This window comes from Gorilla gorilla, chromosome 2 (genome assembly GCF_029281585.2).
Source record: "Gorilla gorilla gorilla isolate KB3781 chromosome 2, NHGRI_mGorGor1-v2.1_pri, whole genome shotgun sequence".
NCBI classification, from domain to species: domain Eukaryota; kingdom Metazoa; phylum Chordata; class Mammalia; order Primates; family Hominidae; genus Gorilla; species Gorilla gorilla.
In genome coordinates, this window is record NC_086017.1 from 174,307,686 (window position 1) to 174,326,889 (window position 19,204).

At 33.3% G+C, this 19,204-nt stretch overlaps 1 long non-coding RNA gene across 1 annotated transcript in view; it reads right to left on the reverse strand.

The window, feature by feature from the left end:
• LOC109026181 (uncharacterized) overlaps nucleotides 1–19,204 on the reverse strand; it is an 81,650-nt gene that overhangs the window by 4,135 nt on the left and 58,311 nt on the right. Inside the window, exon 3 of the long non-coding RNA XR_008678093.2 lies at nucleotides 401–487. This is a non-coding gene — a long non-coding RNA (uncharacterized lncRNA). The remainder of the gene's footprint in view (nucleotides 1–400; nucleotides 488–19,204) is intronic.

The following is a 19,204-nucleotide window of genomic DNA, read 5'->3' on the forward strand; positions in this document are numbered from 1 at the left end:
ACACACACACACACACCCATGCACAGAGAATAAAAATAAACAAATGAAATAAATTGTGTTTAGTGATATATGTTATGAATAAAATCACATAGGGTTACACAGTGAATGGTAGGGTGATTTTCGATATATTAAGTTCCATGTTCATGGAAAATCTTTCTAACAAACGGATAAGAAAAAAATGAATAGAAAGTTAAAAAAAAAAGTGGAGCATAATGTCACACATACCTGGACTTTATTTCCCAGCATACCTTGTAGTTAGTGAAGTTATCTACCTAAATATTGGCCAATGGAATATGAGCAGTAGTGCTGTACACAGTAATCAGGATGAGCACTTCTGGGAAAATACATCTTTCATATGCTCTTTTTCTGTCTTTTAGCTGAACAGAGAAGTTCTGATTACCTATTGGCCACTGGAATCATGGAAGGGGGAAGAATCATGTGCTTCTGAATGTGTAGATCTCTTTCATCTAATGGAATTGCACCACACCTAAAGCAAGAAACAAACTTTTTGTTACTCTCAGCAACTGATATTTTGGAGTTATTTTATATACCATTTTGCCACGTCAGATAAATACAGATATTAGTGTGTGAACATAGGAAAGTTACCTTATTGTATGTCTCAGTTTTCCCATTTGGAAAGTAGGTGAATGATAGTATATTTCCACAAGATTGTTATGAGGCTTAAATGAATTAATGCCTGTAAATCATATAGATTAGTGTCTGCTACTAAATACATATTACACAACTTTTACTACTTTTGTAGTTATATTAGAGAAGAGAATTTCTGGATGAGAATGCAGGAAAGACAGAAAGTTTAAGCCTCTATCAAACTTGCAGTGGAATGATGGGTATAAGGGAAATAAAGCAAATGAGAGGAGATGAGTTTAATTATTAAGATTGAAGCCAGGTCTAGGGGAGTCTCACTGACTTAAAATAATTTAAATTTAGTGACAGATTTGAGTATGAACACTTATAGTTTAAAATTACCCATTTCACTTTGGGTGGAGAATAGACTCTTTGGAGGCAAGATTGGGAGCAATAAATCTGATTATGAGATTATTGCAACAACGCAGAAGAAGACAGGAGTGCCTTACCAAATATTTAACACATGTTTTATTTTTCAAATGTTTTGATTAACACAAATTTTATTTGTGATATGTATTATATACTCTATTCTTACAGTAAAGTAAGTTAGAGATAAGAAAATGTTATTACAAATAATAAGAGAAAATATATTTATATTTATGACAAAGTGAATCATCATGAAGATCCTCATCCTTGTCATCTTCATGTTAAGTAGACTGAGGAGGAGGAGGAAGAAGAGGAGTTGGTATTGTTTTCTCAGAGGTGGCAGAGGAGGAAGAGATGGAGGAGCTGAAAGAGGAGGCAGGAATACGAGGTGTAACGTCGCAGAAATACATTGTAATATTCGTCTGACATGTTTGTCTTTATTTTTCCAGAAATATTTCTATATGAACCAATCCTTCTTCTATTGTTCACTTTAGCTTTAGCGCCCATATGATAGAAGGGTCCATGTTATAAAATAAGTCAAAAGCAGTCTTGAATAATCAAAACTCTTCTGTCAGATTGTCTAATGTCCATTTGTTTTCTGGCACTGCCTCTTCCATGTATTCTTCCTCATGATCTGGCACTGTTCTAAAATTCTGACTGTTAGCTCTTGAACTTCTTCAGAATCCATAGTTGAAACACTTCATGACTTCCCACCTTTTTTTCCATACCCACAATTTCATCCATGATTTCCTTGATTGGTTCTCTTGTGAATTCTGTGAAGTCATGCACAATATTTCGACACAATTTTCTCCAGCAGGAATTTATTGATTCGAGCTTGGTGGCTTTAATGGATATTTTTATAACAATGATGGCATTTTCAATGGTGTAATCTGTCCAAACTTTGAGCTTTCATGATGTCCTCTCTTTCAGAGTTCTCTTTATAGCATTGACAATCTTTTCCTTAGAGTCACCTGTCTAAGGAGGTTTTTTGTTTTTGTTTTTGTTTTTTTTTTTTTTTGAGACAGAGTTTCATTCTTGTTGCCCAGGCTGCTGCTGTGCAATGGCACGATCTCGGCTCACTGTGACCTCCACCTCCTGGGTTCAAGCAATTCTCCTGCCTCAGCCTCCCAAGTAGCTGGGATTATAGGTATGCGCCACCACGCCTGGCTAATTTTGTATCTTTAGTAGAGACAGGGTTTCTCCATTTTGGTCAGGCTGGTCTCAAACTCCCGACCTCAGGTGATCCGCCTCCTCGGCCTCCCAAAGTGATGGGATTACAGGCGTGAGCCATTGTGCCTGGCCCACATGTGTAATGAGCTTTAAAGGTCTTTATGACCACCTGATCTAGAGCTCTAATTACAGACATTGTGTATGGAAGCAAGTAGACCACTTTGACACTTGTGTTGAACTCATGTCATTCTGGGTGACCAGGAGCATTATCCAATATCAAAAGAAATTTAAAAGGTGGTTTATTACTGGCAAGAGGCTCCCTGACTTCAGGGACAACGCATCAACAGAATTAATCCAGAAGAAGTGTTCTCACTGTCCAGGCCTTCTTGTTCTACAGTGAGAAGTCTGGCAGCTAGATCTCTCTCTTTCAAGGCTTGAGGGCTGACTACTTTATGGATAAGGGTGGTACTGATCATAAATCCTACTGCATTTGCACAAAACAGTAAAGTTAACCTTTACCTTTTTGCCTTAAATTCTGATGCTTACTTTCAATACTAGTAAATGTTTTTTTGTGGTACTTTTTTTTTTTCCAGAATAGATGACTTTCTTCTGCATTACAAACTTGTCCAGGCAGATATCCTTTCCCTTCAGTGATTTTCTTAATGGTTTCTGTTGCTTTTTGGTCCGCAGAAGCTGCTTCTCCTGTTTTCCTGACTTTTATAAAAGCTAAACTTCTTCCTAAAATTATCAAACTGTCGTTCGATGGTGTTAAATTCTCCAGCTTTAGATCCTTGACCTTACTTTTTTGCCTTAAGTTATCATATAATGACTTTGTTTCTTTTCAAGACATATTATAGTCCACAGGTATGCCTTTCTTATAACAATTCCTTACCTGCCTAAAAGCTGAATTTTCAATACCAGACAAAAATGTATTGCATAAAAAAGTACAAGGTTTTGTGCTCGTACTTGCTGTAATGAAGACATCACAAACTTATTTATTTATTTATTTATTCATTTATTGCAATGGTCCTTACACTGGATTCATTTATCTTAAAATGGTGAACAGCTATAGATGCAGATTTCAATCAATGGTGCATATCAAGCAATTCAACTTTCTCTTGCAGTGTCATTACTTTATTTTTCTCTGCTTCTTCAGAGCACTTACAGCATCGCTAGTGGCACTTTCTGTGAATCCAGTGATTTTAGTCAAAGTTCATGGTATTGCACTAAACACATTGATAAATACATGATACTCACGAGATATTACTTTTTACTACAGCACACAATTTACAGGAGAGACAAATTTTATGTTAAGGGATTAATGTCACACAAGTTTAAACAGATACAACATTTATTACCAATTATTACAGTAGGACAGTATGCACTTCAGTTAATTTTAGGCAATTATGATTTCATACTGCATTTTTCAATTTGTTAACATTTCTCTCCACTTCAAATGGCAATACGTGTCGTCTGTGTTTGTAAGTTTTGATGAATTTTAACTTTTTATAGTAGAATTGTGTAAATGATCAAATAGATATATATGACTAGTATCTATGTACATTTTATGCATTCATGATATACTTAACTTTCACATTCCTTTTCAATATTTCTAGGCCACACAGTTTACCTGTGAGATTTTTCAAATTGTAAATACCCAAAAATTCTCCAATAAATTTATTTTAAAAAATCATATATAAGTGTACCTACACAATTTAAACTCACACTTTTCAAGGTCAACTGTAGTTGCCACTGCTCTAGGCTTCATTTTTTCCATCCCTTCTACATTTAACGAGAAAGGTTGGTAAATAATATTAGTCACATAAAAACATCAACATTTCACAATTTGAAATTGTTGCCAGAGAAAAAAACAACAAAGAACCTGACAGGCAATATTTAACACTTCTTAGATCACATACTTTTGTTACTGAAAATTGACAATCATCTTTGTGGCAAAACTTAGCTAGAGAATCAATCCTGCTTCATTCATTTTTATATAATTTTGATTCCAGTTATTTTATTTTGAAATTATTTGCTGATTCAGTGACACTTGGAATTGTTAACCACTGCTAGAAAAATGGCACAAGAAAAAAGTAAAACAAATTTAAAGTTGTATGATTTATCTTATTAATTCCCTCATTCTGTGTCATAATAAGCAGCTCAGATTGATGTCACTTGTGAGAAGACAATAAAAGATTGAGAAGTGGATGAATGGAGAGAGAGAACCAGGCATGCAAGTACACAGGGACAAAAGAAAAGAATACATACGCATCATTGCACAATGCTTACTACGCTAGAACTTAATGTAAGATAAAGGAATTAACCAGAGACACAGCTAAACAGGTTGACAAGCAACAGTTCTAGTAGACCATCTACAATCTTTCTATAAATCTGTATATATAAAGATGTCCATCGTACAAAAACTTTAGGTTTGATTTTAGTAGTATGTAACACTTACTAAATACATAGATTTCAGTATATATGTGGATTATGTACTACAAATAAAGAATTCATAATGTTAAAATGTATGAAAAGTAAAATGCTTCCAAAACTAGATATATCTCTAATTACATTCAGTTGTAAATATTTCCCAATAAATATTGTATCAGAACCATTGCCCATTAACTATATTCCATAAATATAAAACTTTACTCGTTGATTACTCAGCAACTACCTACTCCATGCCTGTTACATGGCAGTCCTTCTTTTTATATTGAAGATACTATACTACATAAGACAGGTATTTTATAGTCATGTGTCACTTACAGTCCAATAGAAAATATTAAAAATATTGACATTTTGTAATATATGGGGTACATACGTTGGCATAAAATATTATGTGCCCATAAACTAAATGAGTTGAATACATACTTTTCCTTTCCCTGAGAATTCTTTAAAGAACAATGATTTTAACTTTCTTCTGAGAAAAATTAAATTTTCTCTTTTTCTATCCTCAATGCCTATATTCAGTTTTTCTCTGGCACTAACCTAAAGCCAAGTGCAGGTTCTTTGCTTCACTGACATTTAAGTTCCCATCTTAGATTATATACCTAGAAGACTTAAATAATTTTTTATTTTTAAAAATTGTCAAAACACAAGATTTAATGTTTTTAAATATACTAATACAATAACATAAAAATACAATGCAATAATATAAATATAATATAAATATAATATAAAAAAGGAACTATGTATTTTTGCACATACTTTATGGCCTCTATCAGTCAACAAATATTAATTACATAACTATTATGTGCCAGACACTGCTTTTATATGCAGGTATAACAACATATTTATCAGCTAAAAGAAGGAATATTATTCTAGGAATAAAGAAAGTATAGAAGGTCTGCTCAAATTAAAGCAGAAGAGAAATAAGACCCACAATAGTCAAGCCACGAATATCAGACACATTTAGTAGATGAATGCCCAAGAATAAAAGTATAGAATTTTTAATCTCAAAGTATGTTCACTGTAGATACTGGCAAAAATTGACCAAATAATTACAAAACCGAGCAGTAAATTTCACAGCTGAAATGGGTTGCCGAGGGAAAATCTAAGATCGTGCCAGTACAGCCTGTGATTAACCAACATTTCCCAGAGATGTTTATGCATAAGATTAAAAAGAGTCTGTAAAATATTATTTTCTTTAAAGTTAATAATCAAAATTTGATTAAATGATATTTAGAAATGTAAGCACCATTAAGAATTGTACATTACTATTTTTTAAGTTGAGGGAAGTTCCATACTTTTTAAAAAATTCTCACCCAATGGTGGTAAGCAGAGTGCTTGCTTTATTACATGAATTGATGTATTTTTCTGTCTATGCAGTCCATATTCCTGTGCATACTTTTCCCCTCTGAGAAGAACTTTATACAGCACTTTATACAATATAACATAGGGAAGAAATTGAGAAGTACTCATGAATTTTCAGAATCATTATTTTGGATTGCTAGAACTGTCACAAGAGAATGCCTTTCTAGAGAATGTGGAGGTTTTCCACAGAACTTAGCATATGAGTAATTGGGAAGGCGTTAGTATATTAAAACATTTTAGGTATATAACCAATTCTCAAAGTTACTAAAATTTTTTCATTACATCTAGATATTAAAATTAACTGAAAATATTTGAAAGAAAATGATATATTTAACAAACTAGAAATATCCAAAAGTTTATATTTTGATTGATATTACATTATACTTAACACAGTATGTCTTTAGAATAATCATAAGGGTAATTTGCTAGTAAACATCCAAGGACATTTCCATATACATGGCTGACTTAGCAGTATGATTTATTTCCCTTATTTCCACATCTATTTTAAACTTTGCCTTCTAGTATTTAAGAACACTGCATAGTTTCCTATACTGGGTTCATTCCGTATGATCTTTGTGATCTTGGGGAAGCTACATAAACTCCTTCATGAAATAAAAGTAATCATTATACCAACCTCATCAAGTTTTAATGGGAATTTTTAAGTCATGTGGATAAAAGCATTTACCACTTTACAGCTCTGCTTGACTCATAGTAAAGTCTTAATTTTTATTTATTATATATTATTATTATTTTTAATTTATTTTATTTTATTATTATTATTTTTTGAGACAGAGTCTAGCTCTGTCGCCAGGCTGGAGTGCAATGGTGCAGTCTTGGCTCACTGCAACCTCTGCCTCCTGGGTTCAAGCAATTCTCCTGCCTCAGCCTCCCGAGTAGCTGGGACTACAGGCTCCTGCCACCGCACCTGGCTAATTATTTTTGTATTTTCAGTAGAGACGGGGTTTCACCAACCTGGCCAGGCTGGTCTTGAACTCCTGACCTCGTGATCCACCCGCCTCGGCCTCCCAAAGTGCTGGGATTACAGGCGTGAGCCACCGCGCCCGGCCAGGTCTTAATTTTTATAGATGTATTGGTTAAAAATAAACCTATTCACTTTCTCTCAGACAAAACAGTAGCTTAAGCATTTAAGATAAATTTGACCAATAGTTTTCAATTAAATACGTGAATTTGATACACATGGATAATTTTATTTTAATGTAGACAAACTGGGCCTGCCTCGGACAAACTGTTTTTAATTGCAGCCCCAAAGTTAACGACTATTAACCTAGATAATTTTTTGACCCTCAGGCTTATCTTTAATGTCCATGATCATGGAAATAGAAATGGAGAGACAATATCTATAGTCAAATACATGTTTTTTTTTTTCTGAATCTCCTTCTTTATTCTTTCTTCTTAGAAATCACTTTCTAAAGTAATATTTTTACATGTAAATTGAGCAATTACAAATATGCATGTATTTTCCTGACATCTACAGTTAGTGTGCTATAGTGAAAAGATTGACTTTAAATAGATTGATCTAATTCCAGCTTCACCAGGTATTAACAATATTCTATCTTCTTCTTGGACTTCAGGATTCTCAAGATTAAAATTTGAAAATCTATTGATTTGAAGAATTATATTCAATGACAAATGTAACATACCATGTTTAGAACCATTCTTGTCTATAGTAGCAGTTTAAAGGCACTAGTAGTAGCCTTTCCCCTTCTCGTTTTATCTTTAAATCCAAGCCTATCTCTTCTGTATATAATTGGTAAATGCTTTCTTGAGTTTGAAGTTATGAAGACCTCACAGGGTTATTGTAGCAAATTAAACAATATATAAAAATGTTATTTTTAAAAGCAGTAAACCATTTTAAAAACAAAGGTTGCTACTGTAACCTTTCTGAGATTCAGTCCTATATATATATTTGCATTTGGAAAAATAAGATTCCATAAACAATTACAAAGCACCAGTCACATTTAAAACTAAATTATATCTATATCTATATCTATATGTATATCTGCAAAATGCAATAGTCTCTATCTTCCCTTACCTTCTTGACTGATATTTTTAGGATCCCAGTACTAAATATTTTTTTCTGAGTCTTTCAACAAAAGAAACAGATGAGATTCAATATCTCATCACTTTCAAAAAGTACTGGATAGATAAGCATGTGTTAGTTTCTTTAACATGTATTACATACTTCTTATTTTTAAACTAGTGTTCTAAATAAAAATAAGTTTGTACAACCTATTAGGCTTATTTCTCCAAGGGTATAAAAAATTAGAGTTATAATTTGTAATAGTCCCTCATGGAAAGTTGCTGAGAGTGGTATCCAACAGGCAATGTACTGTAGTTAATGAAAGGTCTATGCTAATTTTGTTTCCAATTCAGCTTATTCTTTACAGAAGAAAAATAAAATAATATATAAAATACAGATGTCTTCACATAGTCCCAGCTCTTTTAAAAACCAACAAAGCATCAATCTAAAAACTAAAAAAAGAAAAAAATGATTACAATTCTGTGGACGTAATGGGGAGCTTATAATGTTTGTATTTAAAAATGAATATAATAAGAGTAAAATTGTTCTGTCTTTCATGGGAAATGAATAGGTGACTATTTACAAGAAATATTTGTACATTTGGGGAATAATGTATCTTCTGAAAATAAAGGCAATAAAAGAAAAGAATGACAAAGCATTAGGTTTACTCCATGGCACATTCTAATTATTTAGTTAATAGTAGTACCTGAAAAGAAACATGATCATCCAAAAAATCCAAATAGAGATACTTTTCTGGTTATTGAAGAAAATTTTATTGATTAGATTTTAAATACACTTTATATTAACTGCATGATATAATGATGTATAATTATATAAGGCATTTCCAAAAATAAAAAGACTTTATCATAGGTGATTACAATAAAGACAAGGAAAGAAGCTTCATCAGTCATTTATTTATCAATTTCAAATTCTTTGGTATTTTGACAGGATATATTAACCAGACAACTTCTGTTTAGGAGGAAAATCAAGGGCAATGAATGAGGTAAGGACCATTCTTTGACATACTTTCTCTAGCCTTGGTTCCTACTGTACTATTTTTTTGGCTTGTCTTTAATTCTATTTGAGATCTTGAAATATTTTCTCCACAACGAAGATATTTATCATATCATCTCCACCTTCCATGTGAATAACTGAATTTTCTTTATTGTCCCCTCCCTCATTGGCTGTTAGCTACCAGATAGAGATCTGAACTTTCTATTTAATTTTACATATGGTCAATTTGCCATTGCTAAGACCCTGTTTATCCATATATGAGTAACTTTTACATTTCTACTGTCTTCACCATCTGTTCATCCATTCCTTTAATCATTCACTGTCTTAGTTTGAGCTATTATAGCAAAATACCACAGAATGGACGGTTAATAAACAACAACAAATAAATATCTTTCACAGTTCCGAAAGCTAGAAGTCCAAAATGCTAGGACCAGTGTGGCTGGGTCATGGCCTTCTTCCTGTTTGCAGAGTGCCAGCTATTCATCGTGTCCTCATATATATATATTTTCTATTTTCTTGCAAAAAGAGAACAAGCTGGATCTCTTGCCTCTTCTTGCAAGACTAATCCCGTTCATGAGTTTTCCACACTCATGACCTAATTATCTCCTAAAGGCTCTACCTCCTAATACCACATATTGGGGGTTAAAATTTCAACATATGAATTTGTATGGGACACATTTAGTTCATAATATTCACCCAATAAATATTAATTTAATTCTTAAATGTTGTATGCAGATCAACGGAGTCTATCTCAATTTCTCTCCATCATGGATAGAAAAATCTTTCTCTTCTCTACAGATATTTTAAAATATTTCATGTGTTAAGGTTCTTTTCCATGAGTCTAGTACCAAGCTGTTTTGGTTACTGTAGAGTTGCAGTATAGTTTGAAGTCAGGTAGCATGATGCCTCCAGCTTTGTTCTTTTTGCTTAGGATTGTCTTGGTTCTTTTTTGGTTCCAAATGAAGTTTAAAGTAGTTTTTTTTTTTTCTAATTCTTTGAAGAAAGTCAACGGTATCTTGATGGGAATAGTATTGAATCTATAAATCACTTTGGGCAGTATGATATTTTTCACGATACTGATTCTTCCTATCCATGAGCATGGAATGCTTTTCCATTTGTTTGTGTCCTCCCTTATTTCCTTGAGCAATGGTTTGTAGTTCTCTTTGAAGAGGTTCTTCACATCCCTTGTAAGTTGTATTCCTAGGTATTTTGTTTTCTGTGCAGCAATTGTGAATGGGGATTCACTCATGATTTGGCTCTCTGTTTTTCTATTATTGGTGTATAGGAATGCTTGTGATTTTTACACATTGATTTTGTATCCTGAGACTTTGCTGAATTTGATTATCAGCCTAAGGAGTTTTTCGTCTGATATGATGGGGATTTCTAAATATACAATCATATCATCTACAAACAGAGATAATTTGACTTATTCTCTACCTATGTGAATACACTTTATTTCTTTCTCTTGCCTGATTGCCCTGGCCAGAACTTCCAATACTATGTTGAATAGGAGTGGAGAGAGAGGGTATCCTTGTCTTCTGCCAGTTTTCCAAGGGAATGCTTCCAGCTTTTGCCATTTCAGTATGATATTGGCTGTGAGTCTGTCATAAATAACTCTTATTTTGAGATACGTTCCATCAATACCTGGTTTATTGATAGTTTTTTAGCATGAAGCGGTGTTAAATTTTATTGAAGGCCTTTTCTGCATCTATTGAGATAATCATGTTTTTTTTTGTCATCAGTTCTGTTTATGTGATGGATTACATTTATTATTTTGCGTATGTTGAACCAGCCTTGCATCCCAGGAATGTAGCCGTCTTGACTGTGATGGATAAGCTTTTTAATGTGCTGCTGGATTCAGTTTGCCAATATTTTATTGAAGATTTTTGCATTGATGTTCATCACGGACATGGGCCTAAAACTTTCTTTTTTTGTTGTGTCTCTGCCAGGTTTTGGTATCAGGATGATCCTGGCTTCAGAAAATGAGATAGGAAGAAGTCCTTAGGGACCAATGGAACAGAACAGAACACTCAGAAAAATAACACCACACATCTACAACCATCTGATCCTTGACAAACCTGACAAAAACAAGCAATGGGGAAATAATTCCCTATTTAATAAATGGTGTTGGGAAAACTGGCTAGCCATATGCAGAAAACTGAAACTGGGACACTTCCTTAACACCTTATATGAAAATTAACTCAAGATGCATTAAAGACTTAAATGTATGACATAAAACCATAAAAACCTTACAAGAAAACCTAGGCAATATCATTCAGGACATAGGCATGGGCAAAGACTTCATGACTAAAACACCAAAAGCAATTGCAGCAAAAGCCAAAATTGACAAAGGGGATGTAATTAAACTAAACAGCTTCTACACAGCAAAAGAAACTATCATCAGAGTGAACAGACAACATACAGAATGGGAGAAAATTTTTGAAATCTATCAATCTGACAAAGGGCTCATATGCAGAATCTACTGTGAACTTAAATTTATAAGAAAAAAGCAAACAACCCCATCAAAAACTGGGCAAAGGATACCTACAGACACTTCTCAAAGAAGACATTTATGCAGCCAACAAACATAAAAAAAAGCTCATCATCATTGGTCATTAGAGAAATGCAAATCAAAACCACAATCAGATACCATCTCATGCCAGTTAGAATGGTGATCATTAAAAAGTCAGGAAATAACAGATGCTGGAGAGGATGTGGAGAAATTGGAATGCTTTTATACTGTTGGTGGGAGTGTAAATTAGTTCAACCATTGTGAAAGACAGTGTGGAGATTCATCAAGGATCTAGAATCAGAAATACCATTTGACCCAGCAATCCCAATACTGGATATATACCCAAAGGAGTATAAATCATTCTACTATAAAGACACATGCATACAAACATTTACTGCAACACTGTTCACAATACCAAAGACTTGGAACAAACCCAAATGCTCATCAATGATAGACTGGATAAAGAAAATGTGGCACATATACACCATGGAATATTATGCAGCCATAAAAAAGGAGAAGTTCATGTTCTTTGCGGGAACATGGATGAAGCTGGAAACCATCATTCTCAGAAAACTAACACAGAAACAGAACAGCAAACACAACATGTTCTCACTCATACGTGGGACTTGAACAATGAGAACACATGGACACTGGGAGTGGAACATCACACATCAGGGCCTGTTGAGGGGTTAAGCAAGGAGAGGGAGAACATTAGGCCAAATACCTAATGCATGCTGGGCTTAAAACCTAGATAATGGGTTGATGGCTGCAGCAAACCATGATGGCACATGCATACCTACGAAAAAAACCTGCACATTCTGTACATGTATCCCAGAACTTAAAGTATAATAATAAAAAAAAAGTTTCACGTGTAAAGGTTCTTGTGATTAATACTGCTTTTATTTTAATTTTCTATTGTCACTTAATATTTTTCCACTGTAAGCTGATTTTTTTACTATATGCTGAAAATTACACTATGCAAATACATGATAACATATTCTGAAATATGATCAAGAGAGGAGTATTAAAATAGCATTTAAATAGAATCCTAGGACAACTCAGACAGATATTGAAAGAAAATGTACCTGTATTAGAAAGAGCATCTTTCTGAATGGTGGGGCAATAATGAGGATAAGTGGAAGTTTATTCCTGATGCTGATATTGAGTAAAGACTAAAATAATAAAAATAAGGAATTTATACTCAATTCCCAGAATTTCTAATTGTTATATGCACTGGTAATGTTAGTGTATCTTTGCTTACAACAAGTTAATAAAAATGTATTGAAAATATGAAAGAAAATCCTATGAAATTAAAGAAATATGAAATAATCAGGTATTTAGGAGGCTAGAAATAAAAATAATTCTGGATTTAGACAAATAGACAGTAATAGATTGCTTCTTTAGGTTTCTGATTACCTAGCTCCATATTTTCTGTGTCAATACATAGATGATTTGAATTTCTGGGAGTAAAACCCTGGCTCAGTTTGTTCTGGGTTGTTTGCAGTTTGCATTTTTAGTCATAACACATTTTGAGCAAAGGGAGTTATTTCAAGCATTTGGAAGGGCTAAATGATTTGTATCCACACATTGTGGTATTGTTTGAGAAATACTTAATTTTGGGATTTAAAAATTAAGAGTTCTGAGGTTAACTACGCATTCCTATTCAATTTAAATATGCTAATACTGTTTGAAAACAATTAAATCACTTGCCCACAGCCACACAAGTGTTTAAAAAAAAAGGCAGAAATAGATTTTACATTTTGGAAATTTTAATTTTTATTGGCTTTTCTCTCTCCTCCCCCATCTCTCTTCCTCCTCCTTCTGCTCCTCCTCCTCCTCTTCCTCCTTTTTTCTCCTCCGCTTCCTCTTTGTCTTCTAGATTTAATTATTTCAACTTTCACTTCTGACTAATACAGAGTCCTGAAATATTAGAATTGCTAGATATATCTTTCCTCAACTGCTAGATAGAGGTAGAATGTAAATGTGGATGTGCAGGGAGTTATTTGAAAGAAAGACATGATATAGAACCTATATACCTTGTTCGGGAAAACTCATAAGCTTGATTATAGAAGCACCTCATCTTAGGAAATGGGGGAAGCCTAATGAAATTGAGCTTTGGAATCAAATAAAACTGCCTAAAATGAAATATCTGCCATCTACTTGATCGAGTTGTTTAAACTGTGTGAGACTCAAAAAATCATTTTAAAAATGATTCATCTTCTATTTATTGGACAGATTATTAGGAACAATGCATGCAAAGCATTTTGCACATTATTTGGAGTATAGACAAATAAAAATAATTCTAGCAATGTTACAATAATTATTATTTTCTATTGTTAAAACAACATTTGCATTAGCTTACCTTCTTATATACAGAATTAGCAGCTATTACTTTTATGTGCATTTCTGATTAATGAAACAGTAATACAAGAATGGAATGGTGATTTAGCTGGCACTTATAGTAAAGGTTATGCTTATATCTGGTACCTTTTAGGTTCACATAGGTAAATTTTGTTGTTCCATGTATATATAAAGCAACTCTTAAACAGGTATAGCATATGTGCAGATATGCACATACATATATAACCATCTCATACATTATGCATAGATCATATTAATGACAAATTCAGCCTTTAGAAATGCACTCTTTCCTAAATATTAGAAAATTCTAATATAATAGCAAACCATAGGCGAGTATCAGACTGATGAAATAAACTGTCTACAGGGAACATTCAAAGCTGAGACTGCTGCTGAAAAACCTAGACCAAAAGTCTTTTAGAGGTCCACTTCTTCATTAATGTACTGTTTTTCTGATTCATATCACATCCTGTTTATGAGATAGCTGTTATAACATGAGCTAAATTTTCTGTGTCAATACACAGAGGATTTGAATTTCTGGGAGTAAAACCCTGGCTCAGTTTGTTCTGGGTTTCTGAAGTTCACATTTTTAGTCATAATACATTTTGAGCAAAGGGAGTGATTTCAAGTATTTGGAAAGGCAAAATGATTTGTATCCACACGTCATATCTTCATGTTAGAAGGACAGAAACAAAATGTTACACGAAGCAATACCAGCAGGTTTGTTTTCTTCTCATTGGTCTGAACTGTGTTATGCCTACATTTATCTACAGGGGAGCTTGGGAAATCCAGTGTAGTATACATAGGAAAGCAGACGAAATTTTAAAAGGACAACGAGTTAATGTACAAAATGAGCCACAGCATCAAATCAATATTAAAATTTATTATAATTGAATAAACTAGTGTTGAAATTTATTAAAATTAAAATAATACTAAAATATTAATTTATATTGAAGTAATTGGAAGCTTCTAATGTCATACTTGTTTTAGATTGTAAACACTTAGAAGTGAAAGACAAACACGTTTCCCTTGATGAATTTTATTTGGACTTATATGTATATTAAATTCTCTTTGAAGATAAAAAATTAAAAAGTTAGACACTTCTCAAAAAAATACACTTATGTGGCCAACAAACACATGAAAAAAAGCTCATCATCAATGGTCATTAGAGAAATGCAAATCAATACTACAATGAGATACTATCTCACACTAGTTAGAATGGCGATCATTAAAAAGTCAGGAAACAGTTGCTGGAGAGGATGGTGGAGAAATAGGGATGCTTTTACACTGTTGGTGGGAGTGTAATTTAGTTAAACCATTGTGGAAGACAGTGTGGCGATTTCCCAAGGATCTAGAACCAGAAATGCCATTTGACCCAGCCATCCCATTACTGGGTATATACCCAAAGTTTGTAAATCATTCTACTATAAAGACACATGCACACGTGTGTTTATTGCAGAACTATTCACAATAGCAAAGACTTGGAACCAACCCAAATGCCCAACAATGATAGATTGGATAATGAAAATGTAGCACATATACACCATGGAATACTATGCAACCATAAAAAAGGATGAGTTCATGTCCTTTCCAGGGACATGGATGAAGCTGGAAACCATCATTCTCAACAAACTAACACAGGAACAGAAAACCAAACCGCAAGTTCACACTCATAAGTGGAAGTTGAACGATGAGAACACATGGACACAGAGAAGGGAACATCACACACTGGGGCCTGTCGGGGACTGGGGGGCTAGCAGAGGGATAGCATTCGGAGAAATACCTAATGTAGATGACGGGTAGGTGGGTGCAGCAAACCACCATGGCACATGTATACAGACATAACAAACCAACATGTTGGGCACATGTATCCCTGAAATTAAAGTATAATTTCAAAAAAAGTTAATAGATTGATTGTATTCCATTACATTTTGAAGAAGGTACACATTCTTAACAGATAATAAAAATGACAGCTTTTTCTCTGTGTTATTATTATTATGTTTTAATTTATACGTGCTTAAAGAAAAAAGACAAATTAATGTAGCAGAATTTGAGCAAAGAATGGTTCATGAACTAGGCATTAATTAGAACCAGAAAAGGGTCAATGAACTCTATTCAACAGTGGGAACAGAGATGTTTTATAAACCCAACACAAGAGCAAAGTAAATAAATCACCTGATTGGCTATGCTAGGAATCTGCATTACTTGGTCATGGTGGGATGAGGCATTTGCCTTAATGGGCATTGCATGGCATGATGAATTGGCTGCCTATAATTGACTGAAGCTCACCTGCTTGTGACTAGGTGAAACTCAGTTGTTGGTTATACTCCTAAGTTAGGTGTCAGTTTGTTTACATACTAAGTTATCTTTTATTTCACTGTATATGGATTTATGTATGAAAGTAGCCTCAGGCCAAATTTAAGTTAATTTGACAATTTGTTCCTTTTGGTCAGTCTTTCAGTTTTGAGAGATTGACCAAAAATTTGGGCATTGATGCCAGTCTCTGTCATCATCATAATGGGCTTGCTTGGTCTCAGTGTGGAATTCACAGTTCATAATGTTAGGTCAATATGACCACTTTATAGTATCTTGCTCTAATGAGAGAGAGACCATGTGACACACTGTGGATGGCTGCACGCAAACATCTATGACATTTGAGAGAATATAGCACAATAGTGAGACTACTGTAATGACTATCGGCAGGATAATACCAAGAGACTAAAATGTGCTTCTTAATAGGAGCCTATATGAACAAAATTAATTAAAATAATATAGATACAAAATGAGCCAGAAGACAAATCTAGTTATGATCAAATAGTTTGTTTGTAATTTCTTGCAACTGAGTCTCCAGCATATCAGAAATATTTATCAAACTGCAGCAAGAAGTGTAAGCTATCACATACACCCACCAAAAGGTAGTCCAAAGCAATCTTCTTATCTAAAACAACGTTAGCAAAAGAATTTAAAGAAGCGTTCTGGATAGCTATAGCCTTTGCAGTAGAATCAGCTATACAGTTGCTAAAGTTTGAGACAGTTCTGTAATAATAACTTCATTTGCATTTATGCTGATCCAGAGAAACAACATTCTACCAAAAGGTGGTCATTTAGAGGACTTTATTCTTGCTGGCAAATTCCTCTTTATTCCACAGTGCAAAATAAGAGGTAAATTTCAATGTTCAGTTCCAACTGGTAATTGAGTGACAGTGGTACCCTTAGAATCCATAATCTACATTTGCCCCTTATTTTTCACTTAAGAAGACGTGAAGTTGCCCATACATGTGGTTAATTGTTAAATCCTCCACAAATAAAAATATACCCTCTAGGTGCACAACAGACAGTCCCCTGTGGGATGCCTTTTGCATTAGGGGATCATCAGTAGGGAAGCACTGGTAACTTTTTTATTTTTTTACCAAGCCTCCACCATTAAATCATGGTGTAGTTGAAGTCTATGAACAATTTAAGGATTAGGGTTATGAATTCGTCTACAGGCTGTTTAATTATATTTCTTTTGGTTTCTTATTCAATTTTTAACATAATTTAACTGAAAAACACTCACTACAGATTTTGTCAACTGTTCAATTTAAACAAGAAATCTGAATATGTTAATCTAAAAACCTAACTCTATAGAAAGTACTAGATGTTCAATTTGAACAAATATTAGGTTGGTGCAAAAGAAATTGCAGTTTTTGCAATTAAAAGTAATGGCAAAAATCGCAATTACTTTTGCGCCAACCTATAATTACACTGGAAGTGAAATAAATCTGTTAAACGATGAACTAGTGGATCTCTAAGATTATGTAGACATTTAGGTTTAACATGACATATCTAATATTTAATTAAGGTTCCTGAGCATGCTATTGCTTATGAAATATTAAGTATTTCATTATGTTGCGACAAATAAAAAAATAAAGAAAAGAGGAAAAAGGGAAAAGGCTTCATGGTGACAGAGGAAACCTGTGATCTTGGAAAATCATTCTATTTCTAGAACGCCATCTGCTTGTGTGGAAAAAACAACCCTGGTCAACTTTATCTTGAGGCCTCAGTGGTTGCTCATCCCCAAAAGTTTGGAGGGGCCCCCTTGAGTTGAGAAATGTGGATCTAATTCTCAATGCCCTGAAGTTTTTATATGTGTAGAACACCTTTTGGTTAGAACTTATTGTCTGTTATGGCTTTGGTAAAATAGGAAACAGTAAAGCAACTAAATAAAAATGGCTTTACAACAAACCTTTGACAGAGGAAAGACAATAAATAGTTTCTAGCATAATAGTAATATTGAATTAAAGCTATACTATGAAAACTGTATGAAATAATGTATTAGTGGCTGTCTTTCTTTGTTGAACTTTTTCCAAAAAGGTGATATATATGATATATATGAAAGGTGATATGTATGATATATATGAAAAGGTGATATATAAATTCAAAATGCAGAACACATTTTATTTGGCAGTGGTAGCATTTACTTTGAGGAATACAAAGGATTATTGATAAATGAGAGCTATAAATAAAAACTGTCAAAAATCTCAGATATAGTTTTGGATATGATATCTAGGAATTAAGTCATGATGATATATATTCAGGTGGATAGTAACATCAGTATTATAAAAACACATCTGAAATATATAAGTAGTAGTAATTTTAAATATTAACCCAGTAAATTAAGAAATGAATGCTGAATAATTTTATTACTTATTTGATTATTATTTATTCATATTTAGTACAATAAATTTTTATATGTTGTAGTACAATGGATCATAAATGGTGAAGTAAAGTGGACAAAATATGTGTTTTTCTTTGCCAGCATTTATCATAACACAGGTTTGAGAGTAATAATCATTGAGAGAAATAAGCTTGAGCTGTTGAATATTGACTAATAAATTCAGGAATGATGAATAAGATCTAGAAAGGTTTAAAGTACAATGTTATAAAGGCTTTAGAATAACTTTTAAAAAACATATTTCAATGTGTAAAGAAGGTATCTCAGCCATCAGCTAAATAAGAATATTGGGCTAGTCTGTCAAATTGAATAACTTCCCTTCATTTTCTAAAAAGCCAACATGTAAATGATGCTTATTTCTGCTTATTAACCCATGGCCCATGTTAATTATGCAGTCTTTACAAATACTCCTTATTTTTAAGTTGGTTCATTTGATTATTTCATAAGTGACTAGAGAGGGAGATAATGAAAAGGTGATGTGAAGTCAAACACAGTTTCCACCTTAAGAAGTCACCTCCATTAAAGAGCCTTGTTCATCCCAGCAGGTTTATCTCAGAATGCTATTAATTCA